This window comes from Arachis stenosperma, chromosome 6 (assembly GCF_014773155.1).
Source record: "Arachis stenosperma cultivar V10309 chromosome 6, arast.V10309.gnm1.PFL2, whole genome shotgun sequence".
Taxonomy (NCBI): Eukaryota; Viridiplantae; Streptophyta; class Magnoliopsida; order Fabales; family Fabaceae; genus Arachis; species Arachis stenosperma.
In genome coordinates, this window is record NC_080382.1 from 69737418 (window position 1) to 69755074 (window position 17657).

Consider the following 17657-nt stretch of genomic DNA (forward strand, 5'->3'; position numbering starts at 1 on the left):
TCTCGCGCCGCATGGTTAAGAAAATTGTGTGTGCGAACTATAATAGGTGCGATCATACCAGCACTAATGCGCCGGATCCCATCAGAACTCCGCAGGTAAGCGTGCTTGGGCGAGAGTAGTACTAGGATGGGTGACCTCTTGGGAAGTCCTCGTGTTGCACCTCTTTTTTTTTTTACGTCGTGCCGACCCTCATTCTCTAAATGACGCTATCCCGAGTAGGACACCTAAGGGCGAGCCGCAATGGCCTCATCCTCGGCAGGCACCTACAGTACCCGCCAGGCTTCGCGGATAGTGTTATACTCTCTCGCGCCGCATGGTTAAGAAAATTGTGTGTGCGAACTATAATAGGTGCGATCATACCAGCACTAATCTACCGGATCCCATCAGAACTCCGCAGTTAAGCGTGCTTGGACGAGAGTAGCACTAGGATGGGTGACCTCCTGCGAAGTCCTCGTGTTGCACCTCTTTTTTTTTTTTTACGTCGTGCCGACCCTCATTCTCTAAAGAAGGCTATCCCGAGTAGGACACCTAAGGGCTAGCCGCAATGGCCTCATCCTCGGCAGGCACATACAGTACCCGCAAGGCTTCGCGGATAGTGTTAGACTCTCTCGTGCCGCATGGTTAAGAAAATTGTGTGTGCGAACTATAATAGGTGCGATCATACCAGCACTAGTGCACCGGATCCCATCAGAACTCCGCAGTTAAGCGTGCTTGGGCGAGACTAGTACTAGGATGGGTGACCTCCTGGGAAGTCCTCTTGTTGCACCTCTTTTTTTTTTTTTACGTCGTGCCGACCCTCATTCTCTAAATGACGCTATCCCGAGTAGGACACCTAAGGGCGAGCAGCAATGGCCTCATCCTCGGCAGGCACATACAGTACCCGCAAGGCTTCGCGGATAGTGTTATACTCTCTCGCGCCGCATGGTTAAGAAAATTGTGTGTGCGAACTATAATAGGTGCGATCATACCAGCACTAATGTACCGGATCCCATCAGAACTCTGCAGTTAAGCGTGCTTGGGCGAGAGTAGTACTAGGATGGGTGACCTCCTGCGAAGTCCTCGTGTTGCACCTCTTTTTTTTTTACGTCGTGCCGACTCTCATTCTCTAAATGATGCTATCCCGAGTAGGCCACCTAAGGGCGAGCCGCAGTGGCCTCATCCTCGGCAGGCACCTGCAATACCCGCAAGGCTTCGCGGATAGTGTTATGCTCTCTCGCGCCGCATAGTTACGAAAATTGTGTGTGCGATCTATTATTGGTGCGATCATACCAGCACTAATGCACCGGATCCCATCAGAACTCCGCAGTTAAGCGTGCTTGGACGAGAGTAGTACTAGGATGAGTGACCTCCTGGGAAGTCCTCGTGTTTCACCTCTTTTGTTTTTTTTTTACGTCGTGCCGACCCTCATTCTCTAAATGACGCTATCCCGAGTAGGACACCTAAGGGCGAGCCGCATTGGCCTCATCCTCGGCAGGCACCTACAGTACCCGCAAGGCTTCGCGGATAGTGTTATGCTCTCTCGCGCCGCATGGTTAAGAAAATTTAGTGTGCGAACTATAATAGGTGCGATCATACCAGCACTAATGCACCGGATCCCATCAGAACTCCGCAGTTAAGCGTGCTTGGGCGAGAGTAGTACTAGGATGGGTGACCTCCTGGGAAGTCCTCGTGTTGTGCCTCTTTTTTTTTTTACGTCGTGCCGACCCTCATTCTCTAAATGACGCTGTCCTGAGTAGGACACCTAAGGGCGAGCCGCAATGGCCTCATGCTCGGCAGGCACCTACAGTACCCGCAAGGTTTCGCGGATAGTGTTATACTCTCTCGTGCCGCATGGTTAAGAAAATTGTGTGTGCGAACTATAATAGGTGCGATCATACCAGCACTAATCTACCGGATCCCATCAGAACTCCGCAGTTAAGCGTGCTTGGACGAGAGTAGCACTAGGATGGGTGACCTCCTGCGAAGTCCTCGTGTTGCACCTCTTTTTTTTTTTTTACGTCGTGCCGACCCTCATTCTCTAAAGAAGGCTATCCCGAGTAGGACACCTAAGGGCTAGCCGCAATGGCCTCATCCTCGGCAGGCACATACAGTACCCGCAAGGCTTCGCGGATAGTGTTAGACTCTCTCGTGCCGCATGGTTAAGAAAATTGTGTGTGCGAACTATAATAGGTGCGATCATACCAGCACTAGTGCACCGGATCCCATCAGAACTCCGCAGTTAAGCGTGCTTGGGCGAGAGTAGTACTAGGATGGGTGACCTCCTGGGAAGTCCTCGTGTTGCACCTCTTTTTTTTTTTACGTCGTGCCGACCCTCATTCTCTAAATGACGCTATCCCGAGTAGGACACCTAAGGGCGAGCAGCAATGGCCTCATCCTCGGCAGGCACATACAGTACCCGCAAGGCTTCGCGGATAGTGTTATACTCTCTCGCGCCGCATGGTTAAGAAAATTGTGTGTGCGAACTATAATAGGTGCGATCATACCAGCACTAATGTACCGGATCCCATCAGAACTCTGCAGTTAAGCGTGCTTGGGCGAGAGTAGTACTAGGATGGGTGACCTCCTGCGAAGTCCTCGTGTTGCACCTCTTTTTTTTTTACGTCGTGCCGACTTTCATTCTCTAAATGATGCTATCCCGAGTAGGCCACCTAAGGGCGAGCCGCAGTGGCCTCATCCTCGGCAGGCACCTGCAATACCCGCAAGGCTTCGGGGATAGTGTTATGCTCTCTCGCGCCGCATAGTTACGAAAATTGTGTGTGCGATCTATTATTGGTGCGATCATACCAGCACTAATGCACCAGATCCCATCAGAACTCCGCAGTTAAGCGTGCTTGGACGAGAGTAGTACTAGGATGAGTGACCTCCTGGGAAGTCCTCGTGTTTCACCTCTTTTGTTTTTTTTTTACGTCGTGCCGACCCTCATTCTCTAAATGACGCTATCCCGAGTAGGACACCTAAGGGCGAGCCGCATTGGCCTCATCCTCGGCAGGCACCTACAGTACCCGCAAGGCTTCGCGGATAGTGTTATGCTCTCTCGCGCCGCATGGTTAAGAAAATTTAGTGTGCGAACTATAATAGGTGCGATCATACCAGCACTAATGCACCGGATCCCATCAGAACTCCGCAGTTAAGCGTGCTTGGGCGAGAGTAGTACTAGGATGGGTGACCTCCTGGGAAGTCCTCGTGTTGTGCCTCTTTTTTTTTACGTCGTGCCGACCCTCATTCTCTAAATGACGCTGTCCTGAGTAGGACACCTAAGGGAGAGCCGCAATGGCCTCATGCTCGGCAGGCACCTACAGTACCCGCAAGGTTTCGCGGATAGTGTTATACTCTCTCGTGCCGCATGGTTAAGAAAATTGTGTGTGCGAACTATAATAGGTGCGATCATACCAGCACTAATCTACCGGATCCCATCAGAACTCCGCAGTTAAGCGTGCTTGGACGAGAGTAGCACTAGGATGGGTGACCTCCTGCGAAGTCCTCGTGTTGCACCTCTTTTTTTTTTTTTTTTACGTCGTGCCGACCCTCATTCTCTAAAGAAGGCTATCCCGAGTAGGACACCTAAGGGCTAGCCGCAATGGCCTCATCCTCGGCAGGCACATACAGTACCCGCAAGGCTTCGCGGATAGTGTTAGACTCTCTCGTGCCGCATGGTTAAGAAAATTGTGTGTGCGAACTATAATAGGTGCGATCATACCAGCACTAGTGCACCGGATCCCATCAGAACTCCGCAGTTAAGCGTGCTTGGGCGAGAGTAGTACTAGGATGGGTGACCTCCTGGGAAGTCCTCGTGTTGCACCTCTTTTTTTTTTTTTTACGTCGTGCCGACCCTCATTCTCTAAATGACGCTATCCCGAGTAGGACACCTAAGGGCGAGCCGCAGTGGCCTCATCCTCGGCAGGCACCTGCAATACCCGCAAGGCTTCGCGGATAGTGTTATGCTCTCTCGCGCCGCATAGTTACAAAAATTGTGTGTGCGATCTATTATTGGTGCGATCATACCAGCACTAATGCACCGGATCCCATCAGAACTCCGCAGTTAAGCGTGCTTGGACGAGAGTAGTACTAGGATGAGTGACCTCCTGGGAAGTCCTCGTGTTTCACCTCTTTTGTTTTTTTTTTACGTCGTGCCGACCCTCATTCTCTAAATGACGCTATCCCGAGTAGGACACCTAAGGGCGAGCCGCATTGGCCTCATCCTCGGCAGGCACCTACAGTACCCGCAAGGCTTCGCGGATAGTGTTATGCTCTCTCGCGCCGCATGGTTAAGAAAATTTAGTGTGCAAACTATAATAGGTGCGATCATACCAGCACTAATGCACCGGATCCCATCAGAACTCCGCAGTTAAGCGTGCTTGGGCGAGAGTAGTACTAGGATGGGTGACCTCCTGGGAAGTCCTCGTGTTGTGCCTCTTTTTTTTTTTTTACGTCGTGCCGACCCTCATTCTCTAAATGACGCTGTCCTGAGTAGGACACCTAAGGGCGAGCCGCAATGGCCTCATGCTCGGCAGGCACCTACAGTACCCGCAAGGTTTCGCGGATAGTGTTATACTCTCTCGTGCCGCATGGTTAAGAAAATTGTGTGTGCGAACTATAATAGGTGCGATCATACCAGCACTAATGCACCGGATCCCATCAGAACTCCGCAGTTAAGCGTGCTTGGGCGAGAGTAGTACTAGGATGGGTGACCTCCTGGGAAGTCCTCGTGTTGCACCTCTTTTTTTTTTTTTACGTCGTGCCGACCCTCATTCTCTAAATGACGCTATCCCGAGTAGGACACCTAAGGGCGAGCCGCAATGGCCTCATCCTCGGCAGGCACATACAGTACCCGCAAGGCTTCGCGGATAGTGTTATACTCTCTCTTGCCGCATGGTTAAGAAAATTGTGTGTGCAAATGATACGTAAAAATTAAGTTTCACGTATAACCGGCAAGTATACCGGGTCGCATCAAGTAATAAGACTCACTAGGAGTGAGATCGATCCCACGAGGATTGGTAGATTAAGCAACTTTAGTTAAATGGTAAATTTAGTCAAGCGAACATAGTTTTGATTTTATGAGCAATGTGACTTTTGAGCATAATTGCAAGAATTTAAATGGCAAGGAGTTTAAGAACGGGAATGTAGAAATAAAATGAAAGTAAATAACTGAAACTTAAATTGCAAGAAACTTAAATGACATCAAAGATAAATGGCGAGGAATTAAAGGGTGCAGAAATTTAAAGAACATAAGAGTAAATAGCAAGAATTAAAAGAACAAAATGTAGATGACAAGAATAATAAATTGACAGAATGTAAAAGGGAATTGGGTTATGGGTAATCAAACAACTAGAAGCAAAAGAAATAAGAAGTAATGATAGAGAGGATCATTAGGGATCAGAGATGCAAGTTTTCATGAATTGATGTTAGTCAAATCCTTCTCAATCATGGGTGTAGATCCATGGCAAGTGGGTAATTGAATCCCAATCTCTTGGTGATTCAATTTCTCTCAACATGACCAATTGCCACTCTCGTGATCTAAGTGTTCATGAGAAGAGATGAAGCTCAAATCTAATCCAGCCACCCAACTCCCATAATCTCAACCAAGGAGAGTTACATCTCACATACTAACCAAGGTGTATTGATTAAAGAAATTATGAAAGGATGAACTCTAAACTGAATTATGTGGCTCATTCCTCAAATTCACCACATAATTCATATAGATTAACCCCTCTCTCGATGGTGGTTGAATCTTTGAAGAACAAGAGTTCCCTCTTTAGATCAACCACTAGAATTGAGGAGGAAAAGATGAAGTCACCAATGCATTCCAACAAGCAGAGCTCTTCCCCCTAATGAATGGGGTTTAGTGAATCATAGCTCCAATTTCAACCATAATTGCCATCAACAAAAATTAAACTAAGTGGAAAGAAAAGAAGAAGAAGAATAAGGAAATGCTTAAAGCTTAAAACTCTAAAAGAAAAGTTCCAAAAGAAAGCCAAAGATAGCTCTCCGGGTATCCTCCCGGAAGTGCTATTGAGTTCCCAAAATAAAGTGCTAAAAGTGTATAATGCTAAGTGTCAAAAGTCCCCTCAAAGTACAAACTCAATCTCTATTTATACTAGTCCCAAAACTCTTTCAAAGATCTTGAATTGGGTTGGAAATATGGGCTTCCTCTTTGTTGAATTCTTGGCTCAATTGGAAGAAGTGTTGCTAGACTTGGAAAGGAAGAGTTCATTCATCATGCTTCTGGCCCAATGGTTTGGCATTTTTGTCAATAACGCTGGCCTTAATGCACGTTGGCAACGTGCATCACAATTTCCTGGGAGTGAACTTTCAGACTTGGGCGTTGCTAGCCCAAGTTGTTGCTAACAACTTGCTTTTCCTCTTCTTGGCTCTACTTTCATGCTAAATGTAGCCCAGAACTTGAGTGTCAACCTTCTGCTTCAATATGGACTATTATACATCATTGGAAAGCTCTTGATGTCTATTTTCTAATGCAACTGGAATCACCTCAATTGGACTTTCCTAGCTCAAGTTATGCTTCCTCAAAGAAGGTAAGGTCAAGCTGCCAAGTTGTTGCCAAAAACGCACCCACACTCCCAAGTTGGCAACGTGCCCGTGCCTAACCTCCCAAGGCAGGGACTTGGGGCTGGCGTTGTTGCAAAACACGCCTTCTTGCTAGCACGTTGGCAACGTGCTCGTGCCCCCCTCCAGGGCTCATCTCTAGCCTTCTTGAATTTCAACTTCATGATCTTGTTTTTAGGTCCTAAAGATGACTCTGGTTTGGCTTCAATTTTGTGCTCCACCATAGACTATCATATATGGTTGGAAAGCTCTGAACGTTAGCTTTCCAACGCAACTGGAAGCACTCAATTTGGATCTCTGTAACTCAAGATATCTTCCATTGAAAGGGACATGGTCAGGCTGCCTTGTTGGAGTTGTTGTGGATAACGCCCCTATATTCCAAGTTAGCAACGTGCTGCCTCCATTCTTCACCATCCAAAGCTTCCTGGCGTTGTTGCCAAACATGCCAATGCTTTCTTGAGTTGGCAACGTGCTCGATGCTCTTTCCTAGCTCCAGACATTGCTTCCCACGTTGCCATTGAACACGCCCATAAAAGCTGGCGTTGGCAACGTGCTCGAGCCTTCTTCAAGGCTCTAAACCTTGCTTCCCACGTTGCCATTGAACACGCCCATAGAAGCTGGCGTTGGCAACGTGCTCGAGCCCTTCCTGGTGTTGGCAACTTGGTTGGCAACCTTTCCTGGCGTTGGCAACTTGGTTGGCAGCCTTGCTTGGCGTTGGCAACGTGGTTGGTAGCCTTGCTTGGCGTTGGCAACGTGGTTGGTAGCCTTGCTTGGCGTTGGCAACGTGGTTGGTAGCCTTGCTTGGCGTTGGCAACGTGGTTGGCACCAAGACTTGGCTGGCAGCACATCCTGGCGTTGGCAACTTGGCTGGCAGCACGTCCTGGCGTTGGCAACTTGGCTGGCACCCAAGACTTGGTGCCTAGCCAAGCAACCACTCCTGGCGTTGCCTTAGAACACGCCCATGGTTCCTAGCTCAACAACATGCTCGAGCTCCCCTTTTGGTGCCAAAGTTGCTTGCTACGTTGCCAAGGAACACGCCTTCATAACTTGGCGTTGGCAACGCCAGCTTCTCCTTCTCTTGGGCCAAGCCTTGTGTGCGTTGTCAAGGAACACTTCCCTTGTTCCTGGCGTTGGCAACGCCCTCGAGGCTTTCCTTGGTTCAGCTCTTTGCTTGCCTGCGTTGCCTTCAACAACGCCCTCCATTCTCCAAGTTGGCAACGCCAACTTCTGCTTCTCCAGGGCTGCCTGGCGTTGCCTTCAACAACGCCCCCTTTCTCCAAGTTGGCAACGCCAACTTTTGCTTCTCCAGGGCTGCCTGGCGTTGCCTTCAACAACGCCTGGCGTTGCCTTCAACAACGCCCCCTTTCTCCAAGTTGGCAACGCCAACTTTTGCTTCTCCAGGGCTGCCTGGCGTTGTCTTCAACAACGCCCCCTATTCTTCAAGTTGGCAACGCCAACATTTGCTTCTTCTTGCCCAGCTTGCATCATTCTTGCTTCCATGCTTTCTTGTTTCATCACCTATCATCAACAAAGGAAATAGCTTCAAAGTCTTACCCATTCATGCAATAAATTTCATGAGATTCATTCATACTCATTCATGTATGCATTCCTTAAATCATTTGCATGAATTTGGCTAGAATCAACATGTTCCTTGGTATTCTTATGCATGAAGACAAAACTCATAAAAGGACTTGTTTATTTAGAGAGAATGAGTGAAATTAAACTAAAACCAACTAAACTAACTAGCTAATATAACAAATATGCAATTGCATCACAACACCAAACTTAAGGTGTTGCTTGTCCTCAAGCAAAATATAAAGGACTTTTGTCACAAGGATCTAAGATGTAAGACTTGAATGTTTGACCAGAGAAGAATTTTTTTTCATTAAACATGTCATCCTCATTTGTGTGGTCCTTGATTTATTGCAAATGAACATGGCTATTCAATTTTTCAATTAAAATGCTTGCTTCAATACTAAATTGGTTAACTTCACTAGACTTCCTTTTTCTATACCGTAGCACATGATCCTTGAACCATTTTTTTCTGCTTCTTTTTTTTCTTTCCTTTTTTTTTTCAATTAAGCTCGAGATCTTGTCTTAAGGCGGCTCTTTAGCATAAGCTTTCAATCAACAATCCCAAACCAGTTGGTTCAAGTTGTTAAGTGTTGAGACACTCTTAAAGATTTACTAACTCAAGCCTCTCTCCTTAACACATTCAATCACAGGCATATAACATTGAAATTTTTGTTTGGATAGTGGTGTCCAGCACCTCTTTGGGTTGCTAAATGTTCTGTTATAGAGCTACTCTTGATTGTGAGTTTTCAATCGATAATCCCGAGTTAGTTAACTCAAGTTATCGGGTGATGAAGCACCCCTCGGATTTACTAGCCCAAGTATGTCTCCTAACATCAATCACCACAGACACATATCCAAACTTTGTCATTGATGCCTAGCCTTTCATTCTTTGTCTTCTGTTTTCCTTATTGTCAAGGTTATTTGTGCTATTACTGATAAAGTCTTTGTGATCCTTAACCGAACTAGTCTTGTATAAGCAAGCATTCTTTTGAGTTCATTGAGCCTTGACTCTTTCACAATAAATGCATGTATGCTAGCACTTTTCTCATGGGATAACATGATTCTTTTTAAACTAGGATTCTCTCTGTTCTTGCTCAAACTACATCTTTATTCCATTGACAAGTAAAAGTACTTAAGACAAACAACTATTCCAACTCTGTGAGTGGTGATGCATGGAATGGGCAACATAAAAGATAATGCTTCAAAAGAAAATGCATCCTAGAAGGTATACCATATTTCAGACATACATCTTCTTTATTTATTAAAGCATAAAGAAAAACAAAGGAACTTCACCACCTTTAGTCTTCATGTCCCTTTTTCTTTGCTTGATTCTCCTTGCTTTCCTTTGCCCTTTGGATCTTCTTTCTTTTTCTTCCTCAACTCTCCTTGTTGTTTTGTTGTTGAATCCCCTTTGGATCTTCTTTCTTTTTCCTTCTTAGCTCTCCTTGTTGTTTTGTTGTTGTTGAATCCCCCTCTTCTCTTTGCCAAATTCCTGAGCTTATCATTGTCTCCTTTAGCCTCTGTTGATTAAATCTCACCCTTGCAAGTTCCTGTTCTTCAAATATCTTGCGAGCTTCATTAAAGGTTTTAATTTGTGGGTTGAGTAATGGGGGTGTGGAACAGAGGTAACTGAGCTTTTCTTGGGTGCATATATCATAGTCAAGTCTGTCCTTATGCCTGGCTTCCCTGAACATTCTGCTTTCATTGAAATCTTTGTGAAATGTATCATGTCTAGCATCCAACCTATGGAGAAGCTCCCTTTGCTGAGCTTGCTCTTTCCTTAGTTGAGCTTGTTCTTGTATTACTTTCTCCATGGCTTTTCCATATTCAACAGTTGAATTGTTGATGGCTTCATGCATCTTAGCATATTGTTCTTGTTGTAGTTCCATCATGTGTGCTTGGTATTCATTTTGTTGGTTCATCCATTGAACTTGAACCCCTCTTTGTTGATCCATCAATTGCCAAAGGTCCCTTTGTTGTTGAGCTTGTTCCTCTTGGCTTCTTTGAATTTGTGAATATTACCCAGAAATTCCTTCCAAGGCGGCTTGGAGTTGGTTCATGTTTAAAGTATGGGGTTCTTCCATTTCTTGAGGCTCCTCCTCTTGTCTTGCTTCTTTCCTTTTCTTCCTTCTTGCTAAAGGTTGCCTTTCCAATTGGGTTGTGGTGATGAACTCCAACCTTTCTCGGGTAAGAGGTTTCCCAACAGAGACCACATCAGTTTCTCCAAATTCTTCCAGAGGCACTCCAGCTTCTTCACATAGGCGCAGAATAGTACTGGGATATCCTAGCCAGCTGTCCTGTTTGACTTTTTGAGCTATGTCAATGATGTTCTTGGCTATAATGTCTCCAACATTGATTTCCCCTCCTTTCATTATACAATGGATCATTATTGCTCTATTCACCGTTACCTCAGAATTATTTGAAGTGGAGATCAATGACCTCCTCACTATGTCATGCCATCCTTTTGCTTGAGGTATGAGATCACCTCTCCGAAGTTTGAGTGGTTGTCCATGTGAATCCAACACCCAATCCGTGCCTATTCTGCATAAGTCACTCACCACATCCACATATCTTGGGTCATTTTCAACCCTTTCTTCATAGCTAGCTCGTTTGAACTGTTTTGCCTTGACTTTTAGCACCCTGTTGATGGTGTCCGGGCTAAAATCAACAGTCACACCTCTTACATAACTCATGTATGGTTCTTCATCATCATATTCTCTTATCACATTAGTGTAGAACTCATGGATGAGAAGCATGCTCACTTCTTGAGGTTGGTCACAGAGAAGCTCCCATCCCCTTTTTCTGATTATTTTTTGTATTTCAGGGTATTCATCTTTTCTTAGCTTGAATGGTAACTCTGGAACAACATCTTTGCTTGACATCCAGCTGAAGATACGCTCGTTGTGTTTGGATTTGAATCTTCTTTGATCAAAGGTGTCTTGTTCTTCATCTCCTCTCCTATCTCTTGATGATGAGGCCATTGAAATTCACTTGCAAGGGTTGAATCTTCCACACCAAACTTAGATGAATGCTTGTCCTCAAGCACAAGGAAAATGGTTGTGAATGGGAGAGATATATGACAACAACGTGACTTAGGCAAGCTAGAAAATGATGGTGAGGGGAGGTGGAGTGTTTCGGTTATGTGAGGGGATGTAGTGCTTCATGAGTTTTGTTGGGTAAAGATTAGGCCTAAGGTGAGAATATGGGAAACATGGAATGAGTTGGAGGTGAGAATATGGGAAATATGTAACTTCGGGTGATGAGATGGGGTTATGGGGGTAGAAGGATGAGTGAGGAAAAGTGAGGTTTGATGAATATGGTTGAAGTATTTAAAGTGAACTTTGGTGGGGATGCATGATTCTAGTGATTTCCGTGGTGCTATGCATGGCTCTAAGGGTTCGGTCATAGCATGGGGAGCATGCTTCCTTGTGCCTAATGCATGTTGAGTTGTTTTTCCCCATGCACAAAGTTCAAGACTCATGTGACTTTCTCTTCCTTGTGTATCCGTGACCTCTCCCTCCAAGATTCTCCATCACTTCTTTCTTTCTTTCCTGCAACAAAATTCCAAAATCTTGAGATTTTTAAAGTGACATTACTAGCTAACAACTCATGATGATATTCCTATGCAAAATTGACTAAACAAAAATTAAAATTTATGAATTGATTCCCTAATCTAATTTTTTCCTAGCATTATTAATGTAAGTAAAGACACCAAACTTAGTTTGTGACTAAGTGTTCTATGGAATTAATTCCAAAGATAGCCACATCAAACTTAGTATTTTACCTACATTATATGCTATTTCACGTTTTTTTTTTATATATAACTAAAATGATGACTGTACTTTCATAGTCTAGCATTTTTGTGTAGGTATGGACACCAAACTTAGTTTGTGGCTAAGTGTTGTAGAACACACTTTTGCCATTACTTCAAGATTGGCCACACCAAACTTAGTGCTTTGCATACACCATGTACTAGTCTACTTAATCATTATTGGTTACTAAAGTATGAAAATAAAAGACTCCCTGTGCATGGGTTGCCTCCCATGAAGCGCTTGTTTATTGTCCTTAGCTTGACACTGCAGCTTCTTTGCTCATGTTAAGAGTTGTACACTCTCTTCCTTGCTCCAGGGGCCACCAAAATAGTGCTTCACCCTATGTCCATTAGCTGTGAAGGTTTGTTTTGAGGCTTCATCAAGTAATTCGACATAGCCATGAGGTGATACTTTGGTGATGGTGTATGGGCCAGTCCATCTAGACCTCAGCTTCCCAGGAAAGATCTTCAATCTTGAGTTGAATAACAACACCCTTTGGCCTGGTTCGAATGTTCTTTGAGAGATCCTCTTATCATGCCATCTCTTTGCTCTCTCTTTATATATTTTGGCATTTTCATATGCCTCCAATCTGAACTCCTCAAGTTCATTGAGTTGTAGCAACCTTTTCTCTCCTGCTGCTTGAGCATCTAAATTCAGAAGTTTGGTGGCCCAAAAGGCCTTATGTTCAAGCTCCACAGGGAGGTGGCATGCCTTTCCATACACCAGCTGAAATGGAGATTTTCCTATGGGTGTCTTGAAGGCTGTCCTATATGCCCAAAGTGCATCATCCAGCTTCCTAACCCAATCCTTTCTTGTTGTTCCCACAGTTTTCTCCAAGATCCTTTTTAGCTCTCTGTTGGCAAGTTCAGCTTGCCCATTGGTTTGTGGGTGATATGGTGTGGCCACTTTGTGAGTAACACCATATTTGTGGAGTAAGAATTTAGTTGCTTGTTGCAAAAGTGGCTTCCCCCATCACTTATAAGTCCTTTGGGCACTCCAAATCTAGTGAAGATGTTCTTCTTGAGGAATTGCAAGACCACGTTGGTATCACATGTGGTGGTGGCTATTGCTTCTACCCATTTGGAGACATACTCTACTGCTACCAAGATGTATTTGAATGTGTAAGATGGAGGAAAAGGTCCCATGAAATCTATTCCCCATAGATCAAAGAGTTCCACTTCTAAAATGAACTTCTGAGGCATCTCATTTTTCTTTGACAAACCCCCTGTTCTTTGACATTCATTGCACTGGCTCACAAACTCTCTAGCATCCTTAAAGATTGAGGGCCAGTAGAAGCCACTTTGAAGGACTTTTGCAGCCGTTCTTTCAGCTCCAAAATGACCACCATAACTAGAGTTGTGACAATGCCATAGTATGTTCTTCATCTCATCCTCTGACACACATCTTCTTATCATTCCATCTGGGCATCTTTTGAACAAGAATGGTTCATCCCAGAAGAAGAACCTAGCCTCATGCAACAGCTTCTTAACTTGTTGTTTTGTGTACTCTTGTGGAATGATTCTTCCCGCCTTGTAGTTGGCCATGTCTGCAAACCAAGGGACATGTTGAATTTGCAAGAGGTGCTCATCTGGAAATTCTTCATTTATTGATGGAAGGTTGTCTTGGCATGCATCTTGTGGTACCCTTGATAAGTGATCAGCAACTTGATTTTCATTGCCCTTTCAATCTTTTATCTCAATGTCAAACTCTTGTAGGAGTAGCACCCATCTGATTAGCCTTGGTTTGGCATCCTGTTTTGACATAAGATACTTAAGAGCAGCATGGTCAGTATACACTAAGACTTTAGATCCAATCAAATATTGTCTAAACTTATCAAAAGCATATACCACAGCTAGTAGCTCTTTCTCTGTTGTGGTGTAGTTTCTTTGAGCTTCATTCAATACCTTACTTGCATAGTAGATAACATGAAGCTTTTTTTCCTTCCTCTGCCCCAACACAGCACCGATTGCAAGGTTACTTGCATCACACATGAGTTCAAAAGGTAGTCCCCAACTTGGGGGTGTGATGATTGGTGCTGTGGTGAGCTTAGCCTTTAGAGTTTCAAAAGCATGTTTGCATTCATCATCAAAGATAAAAGGATTGTCTACCACCAGCAAATTGCTTAGTGGCTTTGCTATTTTGGAAAAATCTTTGATGAATCTCCTATAGAATCCAGCATGCCCCAAGAAACTTCTAACGGCTTTCACACTAGTTGGCAAAGGAAGTTTTTCTATAATTTCTACTTTTGCCTTGTCAACCTCTATACCCTTTCTTGAAATTTTGTGACCAAGAACAATGCCTTCGGGTACCATGAAATGGCACTTCTCCCAATTCAAAACTAAATTGGTTTCTTGGCACCTTTTCAAGACTAGGGTAAGATGATGCAAGCAAGTATTGAAAGAATCACCAAAAACAGAGAAATCATCCATGAATACTTCAATAAATTTTTCTACCATGTCTGAGAAGATTGATAGCATGCATCTTTGAAAGGTAGCTGGAGCATTACACAGTCCAAATGGCATTCTCCTGTATGCAAAGACTCCAAAGGGACAAGTAAAGGAAGTCTTCTCTTGATCCATGGGGTCAACCACTATCTGATTATACCCAGAATATCCATCAAGAAAACAGTAATAGGCATGGCCAGCCAACCTTTCAAGCATCTGGTCAATGAAAGGTAGAGGAAAGTGATCTTTTCGTGTGGCATCATTCAGCCTCCTATAGTCTATGCACATCCTCCACCCTGTCACTGTTCGTGTTGGAATAAGCTCATTCTTCTCATTAACAATGACAGTCATCCCCCCTTTCTTAGGTACTACTTGCACTGGACTGACCCATGGGCTGTCAGATATAGGATAGATGATCCCAGCTTTACACAACTTCAGGACTTCCTTTTGAACAACCTCCTTCATTGTGGGATTCAATCTTCTTTGGGGTTGTACCACTGGTTTGGAATTCTCCTCTAAAAGTATCTTGTGCATGCATACGGCAGGGCTTATGCCTTTCAAGTCATCAATGGTCCATCCCAACGCCTCTTTGTGAGCTTTCAAAACCACAAGGAGCTTTTCTTCTTCCTCTGCATTCAATGTGGAATTGATGATCACTGGGAAGCTGTCCTTCTCACCAAGGAATGCATATTTAAGATGAGGGGGTAGTGGTTTCAACTCTTGTTGTGGTGCCTCTTCTTTAGTAGCTTCACTTGGTTCCTTTGATGCTTCCAATTTGTTCCCTTCTTGTCCCTTGATGTCATGGACTTCCTCTTGTTTCATTTGATGGTTTGTGTCAAGCACTTCTTCAACCAAAGAGTCTACTACATCAATCTTCATGCAAGTTTCTTTCTCAACAGGGTGTTGCATTGCTTTGAAGACATTTATGGTCATTTGCTCATCATGCACTCTGAAAATCATCTCTCCTTTTTCCACATCAATGATTGTTCTAGCTGTAGCCAAAAAGGGTCTACCAAGAATGACTGAATTGTTTCCCTCTTCATCCATGTCTAGGACCACAAAATCAGCTGGGAATATGAAGTTTCCCACCTTCACCAAGAGGTTCTCAACTACTCCATTTGGTATTTTGATGGATCTGTCAGCAAGTTGGAGTGACATCCTTGTGGGTTTAAGCTCTTCAATCATCATTTTCTTCATCATGGTAAGGGGCATTAGGTTAATGCTTGCTCCCAGATCACAAAGTGATTTGTCAACGGCCATGCTCCCAATCGTGCAGGGTATGAGGAAGCTGCCAGGATCTTTGAGTTTTGGAGGTAGCCCTTTTTGAATGATGGCACTACACTCTTGATTGAGAACCACCGTTTCTTTTTCTTGCCAACTTCTCTTCTTGGTGATCAATTCCTTAAGAAACTTTGCATATAGTGGCATCTGTTCCAGAGCTTCTGCCAATGGGATGTTGATTTCAAGTTTCTTGAAGATTTCTAAGAACCTTGGGAATTGTTGGTCCTTTGCTCCTTTATGTACCCTAGTTGGGTATGGAAGCTTGGGTACATAGGCTTTTACTCCTTCATTCTTGTTTTCTTGGTGTGGATTCACACTCTCCTTGCTAGCATGGTTGCTTCCTTGAGTGGGAGGTTTGCCTTGTGGCTTGACAACCTCTTTGCCTTTGTTAGATGTTGAATCCTTTTCCTCATCCTGCCTTTCCACTTGTATCTCCTCTTTGGGTTTTGTTGCTTCTTTATTCAAACTTTCACCAACTACCTTGCCACTCCTTAACTGCAGAGCCTTACATTCTTCTCTTGGGTTGGGTATTGTGTCACTTGGGAGAACATTGGTTGGTCGCTCGGCTTGTTTGGCTAATTGTCCCACTTGTCTCTCAATATTCTTCATGATGACCTCATGTTCCTTGTGTCCCTTAGCTAAGGCTTGAGTGGTTTGAGCAAGTGCTTGCAAGGTTGCTTCAAGACTTGAGATTCTAGTTTCATGATGGTCAATTGGGGGTATGATGGGGGTTGATTGTTGTTGGAAGTTGTTGGGTGGATTAGTGTGGTAATTTTGTGAGTTGGATGATGGTGCAGAGAAGTTATTTTGGTGAGTTTGTGAATTATTATGAGGTGGTTGATATGTGTTTTGTGTTTTTCTATATTGGTTAGTGTTGGTGGCATGGTGATTTTGGTTATTTGTGTTACGGGTGTGATTGTGGTTGTTATTCTTTTGCCAATGGTTTTCACCCCACTTTAGATTGGGATGATTTCTCCAAGATGAGTTGTATGTGTCACCATGAAATTCATCCTGAGAATTTGAAGTGTTCTGCATGTACTGAACTTGTTCTTGTGGCTGTTCAACAGTGGTCCCTTCACCTTGGCCCCATTCAAGTGATGATTGATTTGTTGTGTTCACTGATGCTAGTTGGAAACCATCCATTCTCTTTGTTATCATTTCCATTTGTTGTTGGATTTGTTGGTGCATTAACTTGTTTTGTGCCAAGATAGCGTCAACACCTTCAAGCTCCATTACACCTTTCTTTGGGGTCGGATTATGCTGCCTCTCTGATGAGTAATAATATTGATTGTTTGCCACAATCTCAATGAGGTCTTGAGCCTCCTCGGCAGTTTTCATCATGTTGAGTGATCCTCCTGATGAGTAGTCTAGTCCCTTCCTTGCTTCTAAGCTTAAACCTTCATAGAAGTTTTGGAGTTTGACCCAGTCACTAAACATATCAGGTGGACATCTTCTCATTAGTGCCTTATATCTTTCCCAGGCTTCATACAATGACTCCCCTTCCATTTGCCTGAAAGTTTGAACCTCTGTCTTCAACTTGATGATTCTTTGAGGTGGGTAGAACTTTGCTAGAAACCTGCCCATCAGATCATCCCAATTGTCGAGGCTTTCCTTGGGGAATGACTCTAGCCATTGAGTGGCCTTGTCCCTCAAAGAGAATGGGAATAGCAGCAATTTGTAGACATCTGGATGCACTCCATTTGTCTTCACTGTGTTGCATATCCTCAGAAAAACAGACAAATGTTGATTTGGGTCTTCAAGAGGTCCCCCTCCATAGGAGCAGTTGTTTTGTACTAAAGTGATGAGTTGGGGTTTTAACTCAAAGTTGTTGGCCTGAACACTTGGAGTGGCAATACTGCTCCCACAATGTCTTGGATCAGGGATGGTATAAGAGGATAGCACCCTTCTAGGTGGTCCATCATTGTTGTTGACCCCTCCAGGAGGATTGTGCATCTCATCCTCCATGGCTTGATCTTCTCCCTCT

The 17657-nt window shown here is 44.2% G+C and overlaps 16 non-coding genes across 16 annotated transcripts; all 16 read left to right on the top strand.

Annotated features, from left to right (window-relative positions):
• The first annotated feature begins 44 nt into the window (after positions 1 to 44).
• LOC130937735 (5S ribosomal RNA) lies at positions 45 to 163 on the top strand. The gene has a single exon (XR_009068938.1). It is a non-coding gene; the product is annotated as a 5S ribosomal RNA (ribosomal RNA).
• A 183-nt stretch (positions 164 to 346) lies between these two features.
• LOC130938856 (5S ribosomal RNA) lies at positions 347 to 465 on the top strand. The gene has a single exon (XR_009069999.1). It is a non-coding gene; the product is annotated as a 5S ribosomal RNA (ribosomal RNA).
• A 185-nt stretch (positions 466 to 650) lies between these two features.
• LOC130938714 (5S ribosomal RNA) lies at positions 651 to 769 on the top strand. The gene has a single exon (XR_009069866.1). It is a non-coding gene; the product is annotated as a 5S ribosomal RNA (ribosomal RNA).
• Positions 770 to 954: 185 nt separating this feature from the next.
• LOC130938019 (5S ribosomal RNA) lies at positions 955 to 1073 on the top strand. Its single transcript, XR_009069203.1, has one exon. It is a non-coding gene; the product is annotated as a 5S ribosomal RNA (ribosomal RNA).
• A 182-nt stretch (positions 1074 to 1255) lies between these two features.
• On the top strand, positions 1256 to 1374 carry LOC130938862 (5S ribosomal RNA). Its single transcript, XR_009070005.1, has one exon. It is a non-coding gene; the product is annotated as a 5S ribosomal RNA (ribosomal RNA).
• Positions 1375 to 1561: 187 nt separating this feature from the next.
• On the top strand, positions 1562 to 1680 carry LOC130937486 (5S ribosomal RNA). The gene has a single exon (XR_009068705.1). It is a non-coding gene; the product is annotated as a 5S ribosomal RNA (ribosomal RNA).
• A 183-nt stretch (positions 1681 to 1863) lies between these two features.
• Positions 1864 to 1982, top strand: LOC130938857 (5S ribosomal RNA). The gene has a single exon (XR_009070000.1). It is a non-coding gene; the product is annotated as a 5S ribosomal RNA (ribosomal RNA).
• A 185-nt stretch (positions 1983 to 2167) lies between these two features.
• On the top strand, positions 2168 to 2286 carry LOC130938807 (5S ribosomal RNA). The gene has a single exon (XR_009069953.1). It is a non-coding gene; the product is annotated as a 5S ribosomal RNA (ribosomal RNA).
• Positions 2287 to 2469: 183 nt separating this feature from the next.
• LOC130938032 (5S ribosomal RNA) lies at positions 2470 to 2588 on the top strand. Its single transcript, XR_009069215.1, has one exon. It is a non-coding gene; the product is annotated as a 5S ribosomal RNA (ribosomal RNA).
• Positions 2589 to 2770: 182 nt separating this feature from the next.
• On the top strand, positions 2771 to 2889 carry LOC130938952 (5S ribosomal RNA). Its single transcript, XR_009070089.1, has one exon. It is a non-coding gene; the product is annotated as a 5S ribosomal RNA (ribosomal RNA).
• Positions 2890 to 3076: 187 nt separating this feature from the next.
• Positions 3077 to 3195, top strand: LOC130937498 (5S ribosomal RNA). Its single transcript, XR_009068717.1, has one exon. It is a non-coding gene; the product is annotated as a 5S ribosomal RNA (ribosomal RNA).
• Positions 3196 to 3376: 181 nt separating this feature from the next.
• LOC130938858 (5S ribosomal RNA) lies at positions 3377 to 3495 on the top strand. The gene has a single exon (XR_009070001.1). It is a non-coding gene; the product is annotated as a 5S ribosomal RNA (ribosomal RNA).
• Positions 3496 to 3683: 188 nt separating this feature from the next.
• Positions 3684 to 3802, top strand: LOC130938819 (5S ribosomal RNA). The gene has a single exon (XR_009069964.1). It is a non-coding gene; the product is annotated as a 5S ribosomal RNA (ribosomal RNA).
• Positions 3803 to 3988: 186 nt separating this feature from the next.
• Positions 3989 to 4107, top strand: LOC130938863 (5S ribosomal RNA). The gene has a single exon (XR_009070006.1). It is a non-coding gene; the product is annotated as a 5S ribosomal RNA (ribosomal RNA).
• A 187-nt stretch (positions 4108 to 4294) lies between these two features.
• LOC130937511 (5S ribosomal RNA) lies at positions 4295 to 4413 on the top strand. Its single transcript, XR_009068727.1, has one exon. It is a non-coding gene; the product is annotated as a 5S ribosomal RNA (ribosomal RNA).
• A 185-nt stretch (positions 4414 to 4598) lies between these two features.
• Positions 4599 to 4717, top strand: LOC130937024 (5S ribosomal RNA). Its single transcript, XR_009068262.1, has one exon. It is a non-coding gene; the product is annotated as a 5S ribosomal RNA (ribosomal RNA).
• Positions 4718 to 17657: the final 12940 nt, after the last annotated feature.